This window comes from Drosophila pseudoobscura, chromosome 4 (assembly GCF_009870125.1).
Source record: "Drosophila pseudoobscura strain MV-25-SWS-2005 chromosome 4, UCI_Dpse_MV25, whole genome shotgun sequence".
Classification (NCBI taxonomy): Eukaryota; Metazoa; Arthropoda; class Insecta; order Diptera; family Drosophilidae; genus Drosophila; species Drosophila pseudoobscura.
In genome coordinates this window covers 13,224,076-13,239,269 of record NC_046681.1, presented here as the reverse complement: position 1 = coordinate 13,239,269, position 15,194 = coordinate 13,224,076, and the positions used below count along the sequence as shown (strand labels likewise).

Genomic DNA, 15,194 nt, shown 5'->3' with positions numbered 1-15,194 from the left:
TTGTTTTCAAAGCTTAGGTTTTTTGGTCGCTTAAATCTCGTGTGTGTGTGTGTAAGTGAAATGCGCAGCAGCCCAGCCAAGGGTTTTGTTGTTGTTTATTTTGATTAAAACAATAAATAGCGGTTAAATACATATGAATATTTAGTGGTTTTGTTGCAATAAAGAGTGCTTTATTTAATGTAAAATGATCAACACACTTGGAAATTGTGATGGCGCAAGAGGCCTGTATGTAATAACTGTGTATATAAGTACATATGTATATACATATGTACGTTCTGTACGCATTAAGTGTGTATTTGCGTATAAAATCAATCTTCCAACCACTTGAAGGTTGATTTTCATCATCTTTTGGCACAGATGGTTAATATTACATTTGCACAATATATGGAGAGCAAACCATAGGTAAATATCACCAGAAGAACCGATAGCAGAGCAGAATCATTAATAATACAAATAGAAACTCATTCATAGTCTGTGCATCATCGACGACGACGTCTGCCCCGGCATCAGGGGGCATCAAACTGGAATTGGATTCATCTGGAAGAGGCGGGTCATAATTGAAGATATGATGCTCCATGCCCCATGCCCCATGCTCCAGCCATGAGCAAAGGTGACACCAAAGGGAAGACCTTCGACTGGCAATAAAATAAATGCCATTTACTGATGAGTCATCAGCATAATTTTTACGATTTGTCCCATTCGATGAATAAACAAATAAACCAATGGACACGGGAGCTGGGAGCTGGGACCCGGGACTCAGGACCCTCTGGATTGGACTCTAGTTTGAGCGTGTCACGAAAACATTTCGCATGCATTGACTTTTTATGGCAGCCCCAAACCGAGTGAACCGAACGCACGAATCGAAAAGCCACATGGACCGACGAGAGAGAGAGAGACGGAGAGGGGCACACAGAGAGGGGTATCCACAAATAATGCAAAATCATTTAGTGGAACTCCTAGGCACACACACCGTACAGATGCTCGCACCCCCCTTCCGCCTCAAAGTCATAAAATCCGGCACCGAATGAAATTCTCATCAAGACGCAAGTTGGCACAATTTCAGTTTGGCGCTGAAGCAACTTGAAAACACGACCAAAATGAGCCCGAATCGCAGTAGGAGTCGTTGCCACAGCCCACAGGACTCTCGGCAGTGGTCAGGCATGGGGCCAGTATCGTGCTGCTGCCGCTGCCGCTGCTACTCCTGCTCCTGGCAATCGCGCGTGACTAACGTAATCAGCTCACGTAACGCCTGAATGAGATGAGATGAAATCAGCATACACTCCGGGCCACGCAGGACTATGCTCTCCTACGCTGCCGTCGCTCCGCACCGATTCCGACTGCATAAATGTCGAATTTATACGAAAATGAAGCGGCGCAGGCCATTCGACCAGCTGCTGGGGCATCATTCACACGGCCACCAGATGCTTTGAGGGGTAAGTACCACCCCCCTAACGAAATGTTTTGTAGATCTTTGACACGCGATACTGCCCTGGCCTGGCCGTCTTTGGTGGGTGTTCGGATGGTAATGTAATGCTTTCATTGGTTAATTTACAAACAAATGGCTTCTAAATCTGTTTTCCATAAACATAACATTCCAGCAAAACGATCGCTGGAGCTGGGGATCTTGGGAGCTTAAAGGAGGGACAATGGAGAGATCTATAAATGGGATTCTTGTACATTAACGAAAGAGGAGACTTGTAAATGGTAACCTTTTGGAAGCCTATAAGTTATATCTAATCGTATCTACTGGCAGGACTCAAGTACTTATATGATTACTGCCTTCGAACAAGCGAGCAGAGCGGATTCCATTTAAATGCAAAGACCTATCATTAGTAAGTGAACCCGGGACATAAAAACGTAGAGAACGGCTAACCCAATGAGACCGGAGACCAGAGACCGATACCGAGAACCCTGCAAAACATCACGCATAAGTTTCATTTTATTTTGATTTTTATGACTGCACCATGGACTGTGACACTGTCTCCGATTCGGGCAGTGTCCCACCTGGATCACTTGCTAAATAACCCACAAAAACCAAAAAAAACAAAAAAAGAATCCCCAAAAACAAGAGGGAGGTACATGGGTGACCCTCTGGGGGGTGTGGTGTGCGGTCCGGGGTAGATGATGTGTCCATGAGAACTAAAGCAGGGAAAATGCCTATTTACGAGCTTGCATGCGGCCGGACAGGACAGCAGGCAGGCAGGCAGGCAGCAGGACACATGGTAATCATATATTTTGGTCATATCTGTGGACCATAAAACCAGTGTCCTTATGTGCCTGTCAATGAGTTGTTTCATGACATTTATTTCGCTTGTTCCCCCCCACACACACAACCATCCCCTTCGTCCTTTCGGATACGGGACATGGGCTCTCCTGCGTGCAGATGGAAAATATTTTAGTGTCCATTTAATGTCCAATCTAAGATGAGCTCGTAACTTTTGATCGAATAAACGAGCAGCCCACACACACACATACACACATCCCACGGCCCATAGGTAAAGGTCAAAAGGAAAGGTAGGAAGGGTTCTGTTTTTGGTTCTGCTTCTGGACACGCACACCTCTTGCGGATGTGGGGGTCTCTTGGGATAATTCTTTAATTTTCTCACCGCTGTCAGCCGCATCCCAGTGCCATCGGACCGATAAGAGGAAGTTATTTCCTCAGATATTTGCTTATTTTATTTTATTAGTGGGATTTGGCTCGTTCGTGCTCTCGAAAGCCCTGTCTACAGCCCGTACCCGGGAGTCATAAATATTTAATTAAAATCAAAATTAGTTTTTCCAACTTTGCCGGCCCCCCTCCCCCGCCCCCCGTGACCTGGCGTCTTGCAGATTCCATCAAGCGATTCGCGTGGCCTAGAAATAATGTCATGCCTCCGACTTTCGACTGAATGTAAAAAGAGCTTTTCGCCGAGCACCTGGCGCCTTGTTTAAAAATTAAAATCGCACGCTCTCTACGCCTGGCCGCGCTTTCATATGGGACTCAAGCACCCCCTCCCCCACCATCCGCAGGACTCTTACATCTACAATTCCCCAACGCCCGCGCGCGAGAGAGAGAGAGATCAACAATTGTGGTGGCTTCAGCGGCGATTTAAGCGCTGGGCACACGCAATCCCCCGCCCCGTCTATGGAGAGCCTGCCCTATAAAGTAGATTTGCATGCGACGCCCCAGAGACCCCTCTTGGCTGTAGGGGGGGTGCTGGCATCCCCAATTGAATGGGGGACTGGCGCGAATCCGTTGATGTGATGACAGGAGTGGCTGCAAATGGGGAAAAACGCACAGAACACAAGGTAAAATTGAATACTTTTAACAGAAAGACTGGCATTAATATTGCATTGTATTTTCTCTAGAAATCTCTGGCATGTCGTCCTAGCAGGCTGTTTACTGAAGCCTCCGCTTAAGTACTCCTGAATAGGGGCTGTAGAAGCGATGGATCTGCCTCAGGAAGGCCGTCGAATCTAAGATCTGGGTCATGATTGTTGCCCAGCCAGCAGCTCAGGGCAAAGCTTCCTTCGATTCCTACCCACGTCCACCACGCGGCACAGGTTCCTATTGAGGTTGTGGAGATTCTTCTGTCCATCCACCATCCACCGATAGCTGGTGTGGCCGAAGGGATCGTGGCTTCCAGCAGAAGAAAGGCAGTGATGCTCTGCTCCAAGCTCTGCAAGCTAATAGGTCCATGTACTTCAGAATAGCGCTGATCGCCAGGACCAGGGTATACGGTGGCTGAATATAGGACGGCTTCACGGACATAGGTTCCTCCAGCATTTTCCAAGAATACTGCAGGGAAAGCCACAAGCCTATCCAAGTATTCCCAGACCCAAGGCAAGTGACTAAATTCAAACTCGATGCTGATTCAGACCATGCTGATCCACCTCTGGCTTTCCAATTTATAGATTGCCCAAAGACCGGCGCTGAAGAAGCTCTCAAAGAGCAGACTGCAGCTGTAGATACTCCTTGTGCTGATCCTCCTAATGGCCTTTGGATCTTCGGATTTGAGTAGCCACCAAAACATTCTTTGTGCTTGTTAGATTTCAAATCTTTGCTGGCATGCCGCAACGTTTCGTCCCACTGTCTCTTTCATGCAAATACTTGGGCTTAATTTTCACAAATTGGATTGCTGTTGGGGGTTCGGGGAGGGCCCCTGGAACTGGTCCCATCATCATTTAAATGCCGCATTATCAGTGGTCAGCAGCGAACGGGCCAGTCACCTCGTCGAATTGTCATAAACAATCAAAATCCATTTAAAATTGTACATGCAATTTGGTCGAATCGAGTCGGGAATCCACCTGCCAGCCAGACGCAAACGATGGAGGAGGACGAGCACCAGCAGCAGCAGTAGAAGGAGTTGCAGGACGAGCTGCCAGATGCCGACACCATCAACGCCTCGTCAAGTGTGTGGGCGGAGTACTGGAGTATGCTGGAGTCTGTTCATTGGCTTGACTCCCATCCACAGGCCAGACAGAGAGAGAGAGAGAGAGAGCGCAGCGCCACTTGTCAGCCATGTGCCATGTCCTGGGCATGTCCTGCGTGCCAGTGTGTGTGCATGTGCCTGTGCCAGTGCCTGGGCCTCGGCCTGGGCCTGTATATCGTTGATATGATAATTGGCATGAGGTAATAATCCACTTGGATACGTTGACAATCGTTTATATCGCAATCAGTGTCATGCCGTCTGCCTTCTGTTTGGCTCTGCCTCTGCCTCTGCCTCTGACTGTGGCTCTCGTCCTGCTGCTGCACCAGCAATCCAGTGTCCTGCCTGCATAAAGTATAATTTCCCAGCCATGTTCTCTCTTCGTTGCTGTGGCTGCTACTCCATGCCACTCCATGCCACTCGTGCTCTGCTCCATCGACGAACAGTCCGGCGACATATTAAATAACAATGAACTGCAATTGCCCAACGAGTCTCGTAATTCGTTTGTAATGCGTGCAGACGCACAGATTTTGAGTAGTCACAGTCGCTCGCTCTGTGTGGCACCCATCCACATGTCCTGCTGCATGTCCTTACACACAGCTCTCCAACTGCTCAACCGCTCTATGGCTGGAATCGGTCTCTCGTGTCTGTCTGTCTGGCCTGTTTCTTTGTCACTTGTTTTGTTTTATGTCCTCTCTCTCTCGCCGGGCAATTGTCCTTCGCATTGCTGCATATAATTCCTGATTTCCGAGTTTAACTCCGTTGCCGGCTGTTAAATTTAATCACTTTTTGGAATCGTTTCGGTCTGCATCGACCATATATGGGGGGATTGAGAGGGGGGTTTGGGGAAATGGAAAGCGGAAAGCGGAAAGTAGAGACAAAGTCAATTTTGTGGAAATGACAAACCCACGCGGTAAAATCTAATTGAAAGGATTTCGATTTCGTAGCATTTATGCTTTTACCTGCTTCGTTCGGTGTTTTGTTTGGGAATATTATTTAGAAAAACAGAGCGGGAATTTTCATTCGTTTTTTGTATTATTTAAGCAGTTCCTAGAGCGGGAGTGGTTTCGTCGGATATTTGGAATACTTTGGAGCTTGGAATAATAAATATAATGGAGAAACCTAAAAATACTTAAAATATAATAATTCGGATTTAATTACTCGATTTTTTAGAGTTGTATTTAAGGGAATTTTTAAATATTGTTTCACCCTAATTCGCTCTTATTTAGAAAATTCATGTTTCATTAGGTTTATTGTTGAATTCATATTTATTTAAGCAGTTCCTAGAACGGAAAGGGTTCTATCATGGATTTGGTTTACTTTTGAATTGGGAATATATAAAATATAATTAAAATTTATTGATAACACCCGAAAATATCTCAAAATACTTAAAATATAATGATTAGAATTTAATTACGCGATTATTTCGAGTTTTAAATTTAAAATTTTAATCGATTTAAACGAATTTTTGACTTCTGTTTTACCGAAATTCGTTCTTATTTGAAAAAAGACCCTTTTATTCGGTTTATTGTTGAATCCATATTTTTTTAAGCAGTTCTTTGAATAGGAGGGGCTCTGCTCTGCCTTTGATTTGGAGTTGAAAGAGTTAAAAGAATTGAAATAAAATGATTAGACCTGAAAATATGTGAAATATGAAGATAAGAATTTCCTTGCTAGATGATTTCGAGTTGTATTTACTATTTCTTTCACGTTTCTTTCACTATTTTTGTTTCTAAAGAATAATTTGACGATTTTTCTCCCAATAAAGCTGGCCAAAAGTAGGTCCTTCCTTTGTATAATTCAAAAATAATCATATACCTTCTCTCATTTATTCAAAATATAAGAGAGAATGTTCCACTGGTCGGTTCCACTGTACCCTTGTGCCTCTTCATTTTGTTCAAAAAAATTGTCATCTGGCTCTCCTGGCCAGCCCACAAATAAGACAAGTAATATATTTCATTAAAAACACTTTGCAAAATCAGATAAAATAATTATTATTGAAAGGTTTGCCAGGCGGACACCCCAGCCATTCCCGAGATGAGCAGAGAGGCACTGAGTGTGTTTATTATGGGAACAGCAAACCGTATTAGACAGCAAACGACAGCACACACATGGAACGGTGGACCAGCCAGAACCTCCTCTGGCAGCACATTTTTCGAGGACACTTTGCGATGCAAAAAGGCGAAAATTTATGCGCACAGAGCGGCGAGGAGGCGAGGGAGGGGAAGCAGCAGGAAGCCAGGAAGGCGAGGAGGTCTTTAGGAAGCCGGAGGCTGAGGGCGTCAGATGGACATCCGGCTGGAAGGAGCGCGGCACTTTCACGCTTGACCTCACTCCCACGGCCTGCTTAGCCTCTTGACCAGGCCCTAAATGTGGGCGGCGAAAATCACCAGCGTGTGGAATGGGCAGCGTACGCGACCGACCCGTGTGTGGGCGCCTCTTGTGCGTTACTTTTTTTTATTATTATGGTAGCCACCACTTGCAATGAAAGCATTTCCGTATCCGGCAGCGATGCTTCCGAGGCACAGCCACAACGCGAAAGAGAGCGCCAGCGGCAGCGCCAACGGCAGCGGCACCCAAAGCCAAAAGGATCCCAAGGAGCCGCTGGCCCCAGCGTGGAGTCCACTTTAATTTTTGTTTTGTTTATAATTTACGCGACACAACATCAATTAAGTGCTTGGCCGGAAAAGCGCATACTACTCGTGCTACCTGCAGCTGAAAAAAGCAGTCATAAATTCTCGCCCTAAAGTGTTGGCGAGTGTCGGTCGGAGTCGGCGTTGGAGTCGGAGTCGGAGTCCCCTCCAGAGGTGGGAGGTGGGGCGCACCGGTACACCATTCCACTGGTCCACCGACAGACCAGCTGCAATGTCCTGGAACATAAATAGCCAACGCCATTTTGGTATGCGTTCCCTTTTTTTATGTATCACACAAATCATTTTATTGAATACACACTGTATACGGGTGTACGGTGTATTTAAGCACTGAAAATGTTACAAAATGGAGAGGTAGGGGTGAGAGTTGATCTTTTGGGTTCTTTACTATAAGAACTGAAGGGAAAAGTGTTCGATGGGGCAGTTTTTTGGGGCTTTCCAAAAGAATTCGATGGATGCTTTGAGGCATATACCAATTATTGGATATTCCTCTTGGTTTATTTTGAATAGGGATAGTTTTGAACCAAGATTTGTAGCTATTTTTAGAAACTGAGTACCAGGTATCATGGTGTTGAGGTACGTGTGCCTCGATATCTTACTATTTCCACTGGTTTAAGCATTTATTGGTCTAAAATTTAAAGTATTCTTTTCAATGAATATAAAATGAGTCTTAGATCGTTTTTTGTATCTATAAAATACCATAATTCATCTCTGAAAGAATTTATGTATTTCTGTCACCTTTTAACCCAAAATCCCTCTTCCCTGTGGACAAATCTATAAATTTATCAGCTTAATAGCAAAACTGAACCCATATAAATTTTAGACCCTTGAATGGAAATCAATTTCCAACTTTGAAACCAGACGCGAGCCGTAAAAATGACTGCAACGAGCACGAGGGCATACGGGCAGCAGACACACACTCGTACGTACGTGCAAAGATGCCTTCTAATTGGAATTAACGAAAACAATTTATGGTCCAAGTTGGTGTGATTTGTTGGAGTGACATTACGATGCGGTAAACGGACGATGGCCCAGACTCGGAGCCGAACGAACGAAGGAACCCCCCCAAAAACGGTTAACGATAGCAACGCCAAGTGCGCCATAAACTCTACGGAAGGAATATGGAGATGGGTCTTGGACAAGTTTCTGGCCCTGTGTGTGTGTGATGGCACTTGCAGACGCAATTTGTTACAACAAAAAAGGGTCCAAGAAGACATTAGACGGCAGCATAAACAAAACTCCAGACGGACCCTCGAAACACCCATTGGGAGGGGTAGAACACACACACACACAAACACACAGAAGAAAGTGTCCACCAAGTGTGGGGAGGGGGTGAAGTTACAACTCACTTAAAGTTAATTTTTGTGGAAATAAGTGTCTCGGATTAAATTGGGGGATAAGTCAATTGATTGAGAGACAATTGATTAAGGATTTATGGGGATGGGTACTTGCTTTATTTCGAATACAGATTGAAACCAATTAAGACTTATCTAAACGTCTATCGAAGTAATACAAGTGCATCGATTAGTTCCGATAACAAACGATAGATGTATCTTTCTTAACTTTAGGTGGACTCGAGAGAAATTAGAGGATAAGGATGGGTACTTGATTTAGTTGGATTATCCTTCGGTGGATCTCCGGATTGAAAATCATTAAAACTTATCTATTCGTTAATCAAAGTGCATCGATTAGTCCCAAAAACAAATGATGGATAAGTCTTTCTTAATTCATTTAGATTATTCTTCGGTGGAAGATTCAATTATCTAAGCGTCTATCGAAGTACTAGTTGTATCGACAAGTGCACCGATTGGTGCCGATAACAAACGATAGATGGAATCTTTGAATTGTTTGTAATTTTCTTAGCTCTACATTGCCCCAAGACAAATTAGAGTATAATAATGTACTTGAATCTTTGTCTTAACAAATAATGAAGCTTTTATGGTCTTCAAAGCTATGGCTGTCGATACATATCGATCGCAATGCACCTCTGATTGCAGAAACGTTTCCCTATCGCCCAAAATAACTCGGTTTCTCGTTCCTTTTGAACGCTATTCAGGCCCAGCCATTCAATTAGCAAATAATGCAGTGCAGTTCATAGTAAAATAAAACAAAAATCAATCTTAAGCGTGGGGGGAGTGGGGGCGAGTGAATTTATTTATTGGCTTAGCCGTGTGCAGTGGATGCGACATTCAAATGAATCGAAATGAATGTTTTGCTGCATTCATCCATTTATTCACGCACCATAAACTAAGGACGAATTTATACCAAAGGACATAAAAATAATAAAATTAATGGGGGTACTATGGCGGGGCTATGGCCCGAACCCGAACAACAAGTGAGAGGCGACTTTTATTCCAATTCCAATCGGGAGGAGAGGCCAGGCCCCCAGGCCCCCATGGATGATGTTCAAACAGGTATTCGACGCGACTTCTCTCTCGTTTCAGAATTAAATATACATTTCATTTCAAATTGGCTCACAGAATGAGCATTTTTGGACAATCGGAGCAGGAATCGGAGGAGACGGAACACGGACGGGGGGACACGACCGCGACCAAAATAATTTCCAACCATTTGCCAGATTTTGAATGCAGCTGCCGCCAATGCCAGTGCCACAGCCAGTGCCACCGCCGCCTCTGCATAGATTTTGGGCAATGCATTGTAATTTACGCGACAATTGCAATAAACATTAGTTCATTTGTTACGCAATGTACTGCACCCAGAAGTACCCTTCTGTCCCGTGCCCCATGCCCCATGCCGCATGCCCCCCCTACTCGCTGGCTGTGCTGTTTGTGGGTTTGCGGCTGGCACATTAAATTAATTACTCATGTTATTATTTTGGCCGAAATGAAGTACGCAACAATTTATAATCGGCGGCTACATGAGATTAGAAGTACCTGCGGTGCATGGTGCAACTCCTGGGCGCTGCAACCATTTTGCTTTATTAGTCCGAAAAACTGCATGCATACTCGTATATTTCCAAATCAAAATTCCACGAATTTTCCACGAATGCCGGCTTCTGTTTGCAATAAAACGCTAATTTATGAACAACTAATTTCCACAAAATGTTGCGCCTCCAAATGGTTTGTCTTTTTTGTCATTGCAGGACTAACGGTTCCAAAAATGGCAATTTCCATTCGAGAGCGATCGTAGAGGGGGTCCAAGAAGGATGATTATCGAGTCTTTAAGGTACTCTTATGATTCCATATTTCATCATCTAACTAATTTCCATTACAATCTCCATTTCCTAGTCTTAATCCCAAGGATTACTGTACACTCGGAGAGCCAAGAATCCTAACAACTGCATTACATTGAATGCCCCGCCCGAAGGCGACTAAATTTAGTGGGGAAATTTATGGCAATTGCTCAAGCAAAGCATTAATCCCATTTAAATGTCCTCCGACTTGTGGAATCAACAGGCGGTTGCAACACAATCACAACCTAATGCATCCGCCGAGGCAGAGAGTGAGAGAGAGAGAGAGAAAGGAAGGAAGGATGTACCAGAGCTGCAGTCGGTCGTCCCCCTCCTGTTTTCTGGGGGCTGCCTAATGTATGATTATGTCCGAAACACAAAGCATACGCCAAGGACAACGAGGAGGAGGTGGCAGAGTGCGGAGTGTGGCTGGCGATTGGTCAACGAGGCAAGGCGAGGCGAGGCGTTGTGTTGCATCCTCCATGTAAGCAAAGTACCGTCCGCCCGGTTCAGCCCCATTTATTTGCATCCGAAATTTGCACATGTTCAAATCGAGATTTACGACGGCGAGTGACATCATTAATCAAGCGCCTGATTGGTGATCCTGTTCCTGTTAATTAATACAATAATGGATTGCGTGGCTTCTACCAGGGGACGACTCTCTTCGGAGTCCTTCGAAAGACGACAAAAGGCTGCTGCTTCGCAGGATTTACGGCAAAACGGAGAAGGCAAGTGCGCACCGCAAGTGCGTGTAGCCGGCCAAAAAGGATAAAAGCTAGAACTTACAGGACAGCAAAGGAAAAAAGACTAACGCATCTCCTTCCACCGCCTGAAACATTGATTTAAAATTTACAACGGTCATGGCAAAGGTTGCTGCAACATGGCCATATGTTGCATTGATTTATCATTGGGATAGGCGATGTGGCAGCCAAAATGGAAATCTGTTGCAGCTGCTACCGGTACACTGTCTCCTAGATAAATTCTCAGCCAAAACAAAACATCAGAGCAGGTGATGGGATGGAATGGGATGGTGGCTGCCTCCCTCACACACAAATTTCAATTAACAATTTTACCCTTAATTTTTGACCAAAAAAGCCACACAAAAATCAGCCAAAAAGTCAACAGGGGATGAGGTGTTTTTTGGGTTGGGGGGTTGGGCCAGCAAACTAAATTACAATTTTCCTAAGACTAAGGACGGTAGCTGGAACCCTCTTCTATCCTATTTTTGGTCTATGCTCTGGAGCATCAATTATGATTATCGTCACGTTTTATGAGACGTTCACTCGACAACTTTATGACTTGGGCCACGCCACGAGGCTTGTCAAGCGGCAGAAAGTATGCACACTCGTATAATGAATATTGACAAAGGATACCGCTACCACCACCAACTACTACTAGCTGCCCCATGCTCCGTGCCCCATGAGGTGTAAGGGCGGTGTGTAGGCAGGTAACACTTTGTTTGCTGTCCTCATTTATTCATTAGGGGAACACATTTGTTAGATGAAAGAAGAACAAACGGTGGGTGTACGTGAAAGCTAAGGGGAATCTAAAGCAATTCGGATCAAATGCAGAGTCAGCAGGGGGCTAAAGTTGCGGGAAAAACTATGATATATTCAAGTACTAATTCCGAAGTCTGTGACTTGCAATAAGCTCCACACTCGAGAGATAAAAGAGCTGAAATTTTAATTTTTACACTTAGATTTAAAAATGTAAACCAATAGGTATGGTCTTAATGTGGAGTGTGTAAAAGAAAGTGCTTTCACTTATATAATCCTTAACTATGAAATTAAATATATTTCTTTTTTTGTAAATAAATATATCGAATTAAAAAAACACCAATAGAGATAATTGATGGTAAAAATGTTCGAAAAAAACCTACAATAATACTATTTTAAAATAAGTGAACTGATTTCGAATATTCTGTTCCGTTTCGTAGATTTTTTCATTTTACTAGATTAAGCCATAGTCGACTTATATTCCGCGTACGTTCGTATCCAAATATTTATTGCTATTATTGAGAAAACTTGAAATTGTATGAACCCCATCTTTTGTACTAAACATAGGGCTAACAAAATTGTATCCAATCGTCTAAAAAACATCGGTAAATTTTTCTTTGTCAAAATACGACGAACGTACGTTTGGGACCCGCGGAATTGCCCATATTTAAATTAAATAATAATGAAATATTTAATTAAATTCATATTGAGAAGAAATATATTTCCTATATTTATTATAATGTTTTTTTTTTTTTATTTAGATAAAATATGGTCCATATTAAATATATTTTTTTACATTTATGTTTGAAATTTAGAGTAATATTGTTTTACAAAACCAAGAAGCATTTAATATTTGTATCTTGGATAAGCATATATTTTTACCATTTTAGAAGTTAATATTCTTTCAAAAATAGTTTTCTTTAAACTCTCTTAAAATTCATATGGAATTGTTTTGATTATATTTTATTGGAGAACTCACTTAAAACCTGAAACAATACGTTGTTTCAACCAGAAAAAGTTTGATTTATCTAAAGATCCCATCAATCAACACCGAATGTCAAATTTTTAGACGAATTAGAGCTTTAGGCGGCTAATAGTAGGTGGCTGTGATGTCAAGCCTCTTATTTTTAGGGGTTTTCTCCTCGAAAACCCCAAGAAAAAATCCCACCAATCCTAGCTCTCCCCACAGGTTCTCTACTTGGCTTTCAAAACTCCCTACGCAGTTGCTTCTAATTGTTCTACACAAAAAAATATTAATAAGCAAATTTATAAAAAAAGGGTAAGAAAGGGAAAACCTCCTCTCCAATCTAGAAAAACCCCAAGCCCCAAGTTCCAAAAACGGAGGACAATTACAACCCAAAACGAAATTTCAATTAGCGGCACTTAGCGTCAGCTGCCAGTGGATAAACCCCAGCGGAAAACTGCCAAAAGAAAAGAAAAGGAGTATCTAATAACAACTAAATGATATTAGAGATGAAATTAGCTGTGGCTGTGGCTGCAAGAGTCAAGAAATTGAAGGCAATGCCACAAACCGCAGCCAAAGGAGAGACACTTCTGATGCTGCTTTTCTTTTTTTTTGGTTTGTTGGCACATTAGACAGAAAAACAATTTTCATTTGCAAATTGCGTGTGTTGTTCCGTTCAGACGCTTTTTGTCTGTATTTTGCATTTTCCATTAGATTTTTACATTCGTAATCGTTTTTTGAATCGCAATTTTGCTTAGTGATTTCTTTAGCATTTTCTAATTGCTGCGGACAAAACAGCAAAACTACTGCAAATATGCACGAGTACGAGTATGTCTGCAATTTGGTAAAGTTGTTTTCGGGTTAACCAGAGCTTGGAAAATTGTCTACTTAATTGTTATTTAGAGCAGTGATATCAGGAAATTGTCTAATTATAGAGTGAGTTTTGTCTAAATGGGGCTTAGAAAATGGGTTTACAGAGCGGCAGTTATCTAAAATGAAGGGAGAGTGCTTTAGATTTGAATGGGGAAGAGTTTGAGTTTGTTTAAGGAGAGAGAAGTCATAGAATTAAAGAAACTATAATTATTTATAGATATTTTTGCTGCGGATGTATATTTTTTTAAGCATAATGGTTCTTGGAAATCTTTATAATTATTTTATTTAATAATGCATCTTTTATTTATTATTATTATAATTAATTATTCATTTTTATTGATTTTATTAATTATTTATTAATTAATGTATCTTTTATTTTGTTATAGATTCATATACAATGGTGCAAAGGATTCTCATCATCAGGGTAAGTGCATTTTTGATTTAAAATAACATTCAAAGATTCATTGGGATTATTCTTCGATAAGCAAAGGGAAAAGGTGGTCGATAAAAACCCTTGAAAAAAAGTTCTATTGTTTTGGACTTAATGTTAATTCGAGATAAATTATTTTCTTATTACAAACTATCTCTCAGAAATATTATTTTTTACCAAATAAAGCTGCTAGAGATTTTGTATAATTTTTAAAGATATATTTTAATTTATTTACATACACATATAATGATATTTTTCTATATTTCGATTGTATTTCCCCTCTATAAATACCCTGCAACGAAATTATCTCTGATTTGAGCACACAAAAATCTCGCATCCTTTCTAGAACTCTTTTTTTATTTTGGACCAAAAGTTTTTGGGTTCAAACATCAAAACATTCCATGCCATTACACAAATCCAAACGTATCCTTTATGAGAGGATACCCTTCCCTGCCCTGGCTTCCTGTACTGCATTCCCCCGCTCCCTGGCCCGAATGTTGACCGAGTATTTTGGATGATTGTCGAGCATGTGAAACTTCTTGAAGATAATAATAATTTAGTGCTGTTGAAATGACTTTTGACCATCACACACAATTGATACGATCCCCCGGCTCTCCCTGCCGCCCCTCCCTTCCTCCCACACACACACACACGCAGGAACACACGAACACACGAACACACGTGTGTGCTCAAATAGGTTCGTGCCACAAAACCTTGGAATGCAACTGCCGCAGAGTCGAGTACCGGAGTACCGGAGTACCAAGTCGACTCTCGGAGTAGTAGTTTGCACAATCAAAAACTGGCGGAGGAGAGAGAGGGAAGCAGGCCAGGGAGGCGGCAGGCCATTTGTTCGTTGCCGCATCTCAAAGAAATAAACAAAAGGGGCATGCCGCCAAAATGCCGGAAAATCCACACATCCTGCAGCATTTGGTGAGGGGGGGGGGATCTGTGGCAGCCACTTTGCATGCAGTCCGTACAACTTTCAAGCCACTGTTTTGTTGGCGGCTGGGATTCCTCTCTGGCAGGGCACAAGTGGAAAATGAATTTGTAAAAATTCACTCGTAATAATTTCTCGATTTTTGGTAAATTATTTGATTACACACACGTGTGTGTGTGGCACGAACCAACACCCAAGGATCCCAGGCTTCCAGCTCCAGCACTGATGCAATGTCTGGCCGGGA

At 42.5% G+C, this 15,194-nt stretch overlaps 1 long non-coding RNA gene across 2 annotated transcripts; it reads left to right on the top strand.

The window, feature by feature from the left end:
- The first annotated feature begins 15 nt into the window (after positions 1-15).
- On the top strand, positions 16-13,999 carry LOC26531955 (uncharacterized). Of its 2 annotated transcripts, none has more exons than XR_004469174.1 (3): positions 16-402; positions 458-1,433; positions 13,970-13,999. It is a non-coding gene; the product is annotated as an uncharacterized lncRNA (long non-coding RNA). The 2 variants fall into 2 exon arrangements; XR_004469173.1 differs by lacking the exon at positions 13,970-13,999 and adding an exon at positions 10,164-10,221.
- The last annotated feature ends 1,195 nt before the right edge of the window (positions 14,000-15,194 follow it).